Genomic DNA, 10,634 nt, shown 5'->3' with positions numbered 1-10,634 from the left:
CAACTGAAAGTGTGAAATCAGTTCAACTGACGAGTCAACTGATTTCAGTAGCCCAACTAAAGATCAGTCCAGCTGACCAGTTCGAAGCATCAGTCAGAATCTTTCAGTTGCAGATCAAGACAAGCTTACTCTAAGTGGATTCCAACTGTGCGTGAAGGTACAAAGCCTCTATCCAGTCAAAGTGTAACGCCCCGAAAATTTAAAGGTCCATGCGATCATATTTACATGTTTAAAATATATTTTTCTACATGGTTGCATTAAAATATATTTTTAAAGGTTATTCGAGTTGCAATCGAGGAATGGAGACCGATGGCTGAAAAATAGAAAATGATTTTTATTAAATAGTTGTTTTTAATTATTTAAAATTTGGGAGATGGTTTTTATTATTTTTTGAAAATATAGAGTTTTGAGGTGATTTTATACGTCGGGACGTAAATTTTATCGGTATTGGTTTTTCAACAAAAATACGAACGTTTTGGCAACCAGGCTAATAAATTCACAAACTTTATTAAACTAAAATTATTTTTAATATTTTAATTAAACACTAATGAGCAATTGGGCCTAATTAATTTCCTAATGGGCCTAAACTTTTGTTAGTGTTTTTAAGCATTATTTAAACTAAAAACCCACCCCATAAACCCCATAAACCCACGCCACATTCAGATTTTGCTATCCCAAAAACTCTTCCCAAAGTTACACGACACACACACACAAGGGTTGAAGGAAAAGCATCAAAAGTTCAAAGGAAAATTCAGCCATGGTGTCTACGTCGCCGTTCTTCGCAACGTCGCTTCGTTTTCGTACGTTTAAAACGCAAAGGCACGCCATATTTTTTTTTTTTCTCATCTTTCACACCATAGTAATTATTTTAAAACCGTTTTGCATGGAAAACAAGTGGCATCATAGAATATTTTCGTTTTTTTGCATCCTGTATGATTTTAAAATCATGTGTGGTGATCCAAAATTGATGTTTAATATGTGTTAAGGGCTGCCATGGCTAGGTTGTTGATTAAGGTTGTTTTTACACTAGTTAGGGTCCTAAGAACACAATTAATTATATGATGCATGACATGAAAATAAAAGCTGGAACTAACGTGGGAAAGGGAAGAGGGCCTAGAGTTGTGTTGCCTTCATGGGTTCGAGTTCCTTGCATGGGGCTTGGGGCTTGGGACCAGGGGCTGGCTAGGGTAGTGCCTGGGTCAAGGGAAGAGTCCTAGCCACGCTAGGACTCGAGTCAAGAGGGCTGGGGAGGAGTCCTAGCAAGCTAGGACTCCAACCCGTGTGATTCAAGGAGAAAGCTGCGCAGGTGGGCAGCAGATTGTGCAGACTTTGTGGCTCGGCCAGGGGCTTTGGGGCTGAGCTGGGCTCGGTCCTTAGGGTCATAAGAGGGTGCACGATGGTCTGGGCAGGGGCTGGAGCGGCTTGGGTCACTGCTGGGACGAGCAAGACATGGAAACGTGAGAGGATATGGAGTTGAGCGAGGCTGCTGCCACTGGTTCAGTGGTTTGCTGCTGTCGTCCAGGGGCGTGGGTTGGTCTGGGATTGGTTTAGGCGTGGTCCACGGAAGGGTAGGGTCATGAGGGGTCGGTGGTTAGATGGCTGGAAGAGTCCTAGGCAACTAGGAAACCCAATTCAACATGGACACTACCAACACACACACGTGCAGAATTTTATGGCAACTTCCACGAAGATTTTGGTCGGGCCAGGGGTTGTTTTACGGGCTGGGCTTGTACAGTAGGGTCCATAGATGGGTTGGATAGGTTTTGGTTCAAGGTGGCTCGGGCGTGGCTCGGGTAAATTAGGAGATGGCTCGGTGTGTTCGTCGAAGGGTCAAAAACGAGATTAATTAAGCCAAAATTGATTCCATGGGTCCACGGGGGTGGGTCATGACATGGAAGGGTAGAATAAATAATAAAAAGGCTATGTATAAAATTTGAGATCAAAATAACGAGTTTTGAATTTAATCAGGATTTAATCGCCGCACGAAACGCTAATTAACGAGTTAATTGCAACGCCTAGTTTTTAAGCTTTATAAAATTATGAAAAATTAGGTTTAAGCTTAAATAATTATTATAAGTCTAAGTTTTTAATTTGGGAATTTTATATTAAGGTTTGGTTTAATTCGGGATTAAAACGCATTAATACGTTACATTTAAAGATTAAATTAAAAGTCATCGAATTAAGCTAAATAAAATTATGAGAAAATTCATGTAAGCTTAAATAATTATTTGGGACATGTTAGAGTCAATGAATGAAGAAAAAGTCAAAAACGGAAAATTATACGTCTAGGGGTAAAACGGTCTTTTTACACCTAAAAATTAGTAAACGTCATGGCAGTGTCCTGAATGCTGTTTTATATGCTAATATGATTATTTTCAATGATTATGGATGTTTATATGTTAATATGTCAATTTTATATGTTTATGGATTTTTAAGACGTTAATATGTTTAATGTTTTATGATTTAATGTGCTAAAATGTTTATTTTAAATGTTTATGTTTATTTTTAAACATTTATGATGTAAAATGTTTATTTTAAAATGTTCATGGATGTTTATGATTTTTAATATGTTAAGTTATGATTTTCAAATGTCTATGATTTTTATGATTTAAATATGGGCATTTAAAAAACATGTTGCATGCTTGGTTTCAAAATAAAAATGATATTATATGCATGCTTTTATTAAGTGATGATAACATGTTGAAGGACGTGAAGAGATTGTGACTAGTGCAATATGTTGGAAATATCGTGAGGGTTATGGTCCCAGTGGGAGCCCGACGATCGTGATTCCGTTGATACGAATACGAATACGATGAATATGATTGGAGATGTCGTGAGGGGAGAAGGCCCCAGAGGGAGCTCATTTATGGGAAAAGGCCCCAGAGGGAGCCCCGATGATCGTATTTCCAATGCCATGATATGTTAATACGTAGGCCAAGACCCAGTTGACCGGTGAGAGTGTTGTTGGTGTCCCCTCCGCCCAGTACTGTGGTTTTCTTTAGATGGATCCATCGCCCAATACGTTTAAGAATACGAGTCACAATCACGATCTGAATTCAACAAACACGAACATGAACATGAACATGGATATGGATATGGATATGAATATGAATATGTTTATATGATTATGTTATGAAAATGTTAAAGTTTATGCATAAGACTATGAAAATGTTTTTAAAGTTTATGCATCATGAAAATGTTTACGAAAATGTTTAAGTTTATGCATCTTCATGGAAATGATATTTTAAGTACAAGTATTTTCACTGTTGATTGTGGTTTTATATTTATTACTTGTTATCAAGAATATGACGTGTTGAGTCTTTAGACTCACTAAGTGTGATTGATGCAGGTTATTATGATGATTATGTTTATGGAGGTCTTGATGGTTGATCTGACTGGACTGAAGGTGCACATAACCCAAGGACCGACGCTAGTTTTCCGCACTAGTTTATGATTTATGATTTTAAATTATGTTAAGGATATTTTTACGACGTTTTATTTATGAGAGGTTATAGTATGAGATATACTTTTCAAATTATTGCTTTTTAGGTTTGGTAAAACAGTAGACGATTTCAGTTTTATGACTATTTCATTGATTTCTAAAAATGCTAGTTGGTTGATGTTTTATTTTAAAGGGCAAAATATTTTATAAAAATATTTTTAGGTTGGCCGAAATTTTAAAAAAAAATCTAGTACTTTTAAAGCAATAAAAAGGGCAGACGTTTCACAAAGGGCAAAGATGGACGTTGCATCAGAGCATTAAAGACAAAACGCTTCAGAAGGATAGTCGAAAATACGAGACACAAAGTCCAAGAAGCCGATTCAAAATGCAACGGATACAATAATTGAGTCTTATTGTACGATCTAAACCTTACGCCTATAAATTGAAGATGAAGATCAGTGAAGACTCAAGTAAGACACCAAGAGAAAAAGAAAGAGAGTGTGATAAAAGAAAGTGCACACTCAGTTGCATATCAGCTTTCAGAAGCACTTAAGCCCAGAGAGAATTCGCCATTGTTCTATCAGCTTAGATTAGAAGATATTGTCCCTCATTGTGTGAGAACATCCTTTATTCAGTTCTCACACACACACACACTCTCTCACCACCACTCAAATACAGTCTTTCACAAAGACGTTAAACTTGTGTATGTAGTCTTTGACACATAGACGTTAAAGAAGTGTTGGCTGGAAGGTACTGCCTTCAGTCATAGCTAGGAGTTCAGTTATGTAGTGGTGTAAGTCCTAGCTGAGTGGGTTTGTACAAGTGTTTTGTATAAATCAAAGTCTTCTAGTGTATCCTACCCGTGGAGGTAGAAGAGATGACGTAGAAGCAGTTGAAATCTCCGAACATCCATAATCATATCTTGTGTATTTAAATATTTAACTATTGTTTTCAAAATGTTTGGATCAGTTAGAGTATCCTTCGGTTCAGTTGTCACCATAACTGAACTGAAGAATGCAAAAACTAATCTAGTCTCTTTCATTTATTCAGTTTACATAAGGTAAAATGATTTCTAATATAACAGTTTTCTTCAAGAATGATTACTTCGAGTTTCTTCCGCTTGGTTTTAAACCAAACTCGATATAATTCATCAGTGTTAATATTCTTAGAACACGAGCTATCGCAGCTCATTGGAGAATTTAATTTTTGAAATGCCTTCAAAGACACTAGCACATTCGATCCTTCAAGAAGTTTATTAGCTAATTCTATGAAATAGAAGTTGTGGAAGTTAGCGTAACTGCTAATTATGTGACGAGATTTTATTTGCATGTTTTAGTAAATGAGTTCACAAAACTGACAGCTACCAAAAATGGATCAGTGGAAAATTTGTTTCTTCGAAATTTTATTTTTCATTATATGAAAAAGAATTGTACTCTCGATATATCGACGTTGTCTGATCGCTGATCAGGGTTATAATGAGTTCACAATTGTTTATTTACAAAATTTAAAATCTACTAACTAAATAATAATATCAGTAATGATGACTACTATGTACAAGATTCTCATGAAATATTCTAGAGGAGTCGGAAATTGATTGATTAAATAATAGTTAATATATAAAATAAATAATTATTATTTAATTTTATATATATCTATTTATATAAATGTGTGTATATAGATATATATATATATCTATATATAGTTGACTTTGCATGGTATTTTCAAAAAAAAAATACAAGATGAGAATTTTAACACAAAATAACAAGTTTTGTTAACATCAAAATCAAGATTACGAACTTGAAAAGTTCCAACAATCTCCCCCTTTTTGATGATCACAAAACTTGAGCAGTTAAGAGCAATATATTCAGTTCAAGGGTTAGTCCATTTAAACATCGTTAAAAGCTCCCCCTCAAGAACTGAATTTAAGACGATTTTTGAAAAACAATTTAAGGATTGAGGGTAAAAGAAAAACTCTCCCTCAAAAACTGAACTGAAAACCTCTTTGAAAAACAGAATTATATATGCTCAGTTGGTAAGTTTTAATCATTCAAATAATGTAGACAAAAAGTCTGAATATATCAATTAAGTCACACCAAAACTCGACTGGATAAACAAGATGTTTATTATAAAGAAACTTCGTTGAATTTTACATTACAATGCATCAGTTGAAAGGAAAAATTGCTACTACAATAGCATTTTTAAATAACATCGGTTATCAGTCAGTTTTTGTATAACAGAACTAGATATGTCAGCAATTGGTTGCCTTTATCATTTGAACAGCCGCATGGTTGTGAGTTCAATTTGCTAGAGAAACGAGTTAAACTGCCTTGAACTTTGTTTCTTTGCAGGCTAACTGGTCGAGCAGACTCAAATTAACTCAACTGATGTTGAACCACATTGATCTGATATATCAATGAAGCGGCGATATATTGTTGATGATTAACCTCCACTTTAATCATCCAACATCCCAGCATGGCTAAGCTTCGTTTGTATGTCAGCTGAACTGGTTGGCTCGCAACTGAAATATTTTTCATTGAAAAATTTAGCTGTGCATCTTGGCAGATGAAGCTCAGTACCCTGCAGGTTGATTAAAACCCCGAAGCTCAAAGTCGAGAGAAGTGGCGACAATGTTAGTTACAGAACCAATCCTCTCTATTCTTCGCTACGAGCGATATATAAACATTATCAAATAGTTTTGAAAATAATATAAAGTACTTTTAAATAGCATTTAAAACTATTTTAAAGTAAGATAATTTAAAACACAGTTTTCTTCAAATGTTCTTCTTAGAACAGCTAGCTCTGATACCAATTGAAGGATCGTGTGCTGGTGCCTTTGAAGACATTTCAAACACTAAATTCTCCAATGAGCTGAATAGCTCGTGTTCTAAGAATGTTAACACCGATGAATTAAATCGAGTTTGGTTTTAAGATCAAGCGGAAAATACTCGAAGTAAGCCTTCGTGAAGAAAGCTGTTAAATTTGAAAGCGTTTTAACTTAAGTAAACTGAATAACTGAAATAGGAGATATCAGTTTTTGCATACATCAGTTCAGTTATGGCAACAACTAAACTGACGGATACTCTTGCTGATCCAAACAGTTTTAAAACAACAGTTAATCAGTTAAATACACAAGATATGTTTATGGATGTTCGAAGACTTCAAGTACTCCTACGTCACCTATTCTACCACCTCGGGTAGGATCCACTAGAAGATTTTGATTTATACAACTACTTGTACAAACCCACCCAGCTTAGGACTTACCAACTGCCTAACTGAACTCCTAGCCTAGACTGAAGGCAGCACCTTTCAGCCAATACTTCTTTAACATCTATGTGAGAAAGACTACATACACAAGTTTAATGTCTTTGTACAAGAATGTATTTGGGTGGTGGTGAGTGTGTTCGTGTGTGAGAACTGAACAAATATGTTCTCACACACTGAGGGAAATAAGCTTATGAAGTAAGCTGATTATGCTTGAGTATTCCCTCTGGGCTGAATGCTTCTTGAAAGCTGATGAGCAAATAAGCGTGTCCTTTCTTTTTACCACACTCTCTTGGGTATTTGAATTGTAGCACATAGTCTTCACTGATCTTCATCTTCCATTTATAGGCGCGAAGTTAGATCGTACAGTAAGACTCATTTATTGTATCTGTTGCATTTGAATTCGTTTCTTGGACTTTGTGTCTCGACTTTTCGACTGCCTTTCTGAAATGTTTTGTCTTTAATGCTCTGATGCAACGTTCATTATTGTCCTTTGACTGGACAATTGCTTTGTACCTTTGTGCATAGCTGGAATCCACTAGAATGAGCTTGTCTTGATTTGCAACTGAAAGATTCTAACTGATGCTCCGAACTGGTTAGCTGAACTGATCTTCAGTTGGGCTGGTGAAATCAGTTGACTCGTTAGTCGAACTGATTTCACTCTCGTTCAGTTGAACTGGTCAGCTGGGCTACTTCATAAGTTGAACGCTCCTTCGGCTGGCCAGGCTTCTGAGGTTCTCCTGTCGAGCCACCTATCAACTGGATAATCAGCTGAACTACTCATTTGACGTATCAGTTCGACTGATTCAATTTGTGCAATCAGTTGGGTCTTAAGCTTGCGATGTAAACAGCTCGTAACTGATCCTAACTTCTACACACTAAGGTAAATCATTAGTAACACAAAATAACAAGTTTTATTAACATCAAAATCAAGATTGCGGACTTGAAAAGTTCTAACACTAGTATAATAAGCCCATTAGATAGTAATTAAAATATTTCGTTTAGGAGATTTTCGAAAATATTAGTCGAGTTCCCAAAAAGTCTTTATTTTTTCAAAAATCAATTACCGTTTAAAATACGACTCGGCGCGTAAAAACACCTCGAAATACCTCATTTTTGAAAATACGTATTAAAATATACCATATATTAAATAATTAAAAATAATCATTTAATAGAAATATGTTCCCTTATATGGTCCATGGTCTTCATTCCTCGATCGCGTCTCGAATATCTTTTAAAAATAGTTTTATGTATTCTAATAGAAAGCTACATTTTAAATATGTAAACATGTCTACCATAACTAATTCATGAAATTAAAACAACTTAATTAGTCATTTTTCATTTTTTCAAGATTTGCATGCAGTTGGATTACGTTATCGTATTTTGGACCTTACAAGTACGAGCAGAGTACCCGATATGGTCTCCAACAGCCCTGCCCCATGAGGTCCCTTTGGGATCCTCGGGACAATTTTCTGATTTTTCAAAATTTTTGGGTCAAGTTGACATTTTATGAAAATTTAATCATTGAACTTCTGAAAATAAATCTTGATAAAATTATTGAATTTTCTTACAAAATAAATAATTAGAATTAAATTTTAATTATTTTTATTAAAAGTTGTTTTGGGTCTAATTATGGCAGTTAGTGATGAAGTTACAAGATACGTGACTTATTGATAATGTATGATATTATGAATTTAATATAATATTCGATATTATCTGTTAAAAATATTATCGAGAGATATGACCTATTTTCTAAGTGCATGTAATGATATTTTACATGTTGTGCTTTTAACTATTTGATAATTATTTATTAGTGGGTCTGGTTTATGGTCCGTTCTCACCCCTTAAATTTGTATCCAAATGTGCCATGAAAATTAATGTAATTATTAGATTTAGTAAGAGATCAATGTTTGAAGATGGTGGGGGCCCAGTTCCTCAAAAGTTTTGAAGATCGAAGGTTTGTAAATATTGAACGCTTATGTAATATTGCATGTGCATCCCTGCATTTACAAATGTGTTGGACTTTGATCCATATTTTTCTCATATGGATCAATTAGCTCTCGGTTATCGATCATCTTTTATTACTTATAATGCGTGTAATATATTATAAATAATCATTATCTGCATTATTATTAATATAATAACAAGAGTTGCATTAATTTGGCAACATTCAAACAAATATGACACGAGATTTAAAATTAACGATGAGAAAAAATTTCAAAATTAAAATATCTCATTTTGGATAAGACCCAAAATTTATATCAAACTCATTAAAAGAAAAATTAAAAGAAAGTTTAATATTTCGTTGCCTTCCATAAACAGTGGTTGCATGATGAACGCTACACGTGGTCAGTGTCTGACTCATATTATTGGGAGGCCTGAACACCAGAAAGTTGTGAATTCCTCTGAAATATTTTATTTGAATTATGTGGAATTCCCGTGAATTTGTCTAATATTATTGGGGGATCTCATGGTGACCGTCTACTAAGGTTCAACATTAATGGGTCGAGTTCGACACGTGAAAATAAAAGGTTTCAATTACCATCATCAAACATGAGGAAAATACGTGAGAGTTGCAAGGAGTTACAATTGGATTATACCTTTTGGAATTATGATTGATTGATATTATTTGGGATCATAATTTAGCAATTGGGCTTTACGTACTTGCTAAAGAAATTGGATTTCCCGTTTTCATTAGATGGAAGTGAAAAGTCAAAATAGTGGGAAACAATTAATAAAAACAAAAATCCATATTTTATCTCTTATGAAATATTTATAAATAGTAGGCTGTTTCATATTCAACATATTTATGATTTTGTCACGTAATCCATTTATGTTATTCTAGATAAAAACAAGATAACCGAACTCTAATTTTCAAGATTGGTTGAGAAAAAATTGTTCTGAATTCGAAGAAAATGAAATACACACTAATGTCAGTCTTGTTGAACTGGTCAAGCATGCAAGATGGTGGGACCATAGTATGCAAACTAAAGTATAATATGCTCGCTTCTATATCAAATGAAATGTGGAGTTAGTTTGAGGAAATAATGAATGTTGTGACATTCGAATGCACATGCAAGAGTTATATGGTGTTGAAACTTGTACAGTGATTTACACTACATTCAAAAAGATCATGACTACACTCAAGCAGATGAGGCTCTGATCCATGAGCATGATGTGTATATGATTGAGCCTATTGAGAGCTGGTGGTCCTGGAATTGATTATTCCTAACGAGTTACATGATGACATTATCTTATTGTCAATCTCTTACTCATTTGATGGGTTCATGATAAACTTTAACATGAATAAGATAAAGGCTAGTTTTTAAGAAATAATCAATATTCTTACGATATATGAGACCACCATAAAGAAGGAAAATATTGTTTTCTTAGTGAGTTTTTGTCAGCGAGGAAAAATAGCACACAAGACAAGGGAAAGAAATGTGACGCCCTTTATAAGAATTACAAGTCAATAAGAGGCAAGCTTCAAAGGATACTTAAATGACACACAAGCCTGATAAGTCACGAGTTTCTTTCACTGCAATAATCTAGACATAAGAAAACATATGGGGGCAATGATAAGTGAATGTCCAAATGATTTCAACAAACAAAAGAAAACAAGATATTTTAAATCATGCACAAGCTAGTGGGAGAGGACGTGCTTACAAGTCAGAGATAAACTCCCTTAAAATATGTGATTCTTATTTTAAAGGAAAGATGACAAAAGCCCATTTCTTAGGGAAATTGGAATGTACACATGATCTATTTGATTTGATCCATACATATGTGTGTGGGCCGCTAAGTGTTAGCAAGAGATATGGCTAGTGCAACTTCATTACCTTTAATGTTGACTTCTCGAGTTATGGGTATGCGCATTTAATGAAATACATGTCTGAAGTTTTTGAAAACTTCAAAGAATTCAGAGCTGAAG

Source organism: Primulina huaijiensis, chromosome 14 (genome assembly GCF_012295235.1).
Source record: "Primulina huaijiensis isolate GDHJ02 chromosome 14, ASM1229523v2, whole genome shotgun sequence".
Taxonomy (NCBI): Eukaryota; Viridiplantae; Streptophyta; class Magnoliopsida; order Lamiales; family Gesneriaceae; genus Primulina; species Primulina huaijiensis.
Note: the sequence above shows the minus strand (reverse complement) of the source record.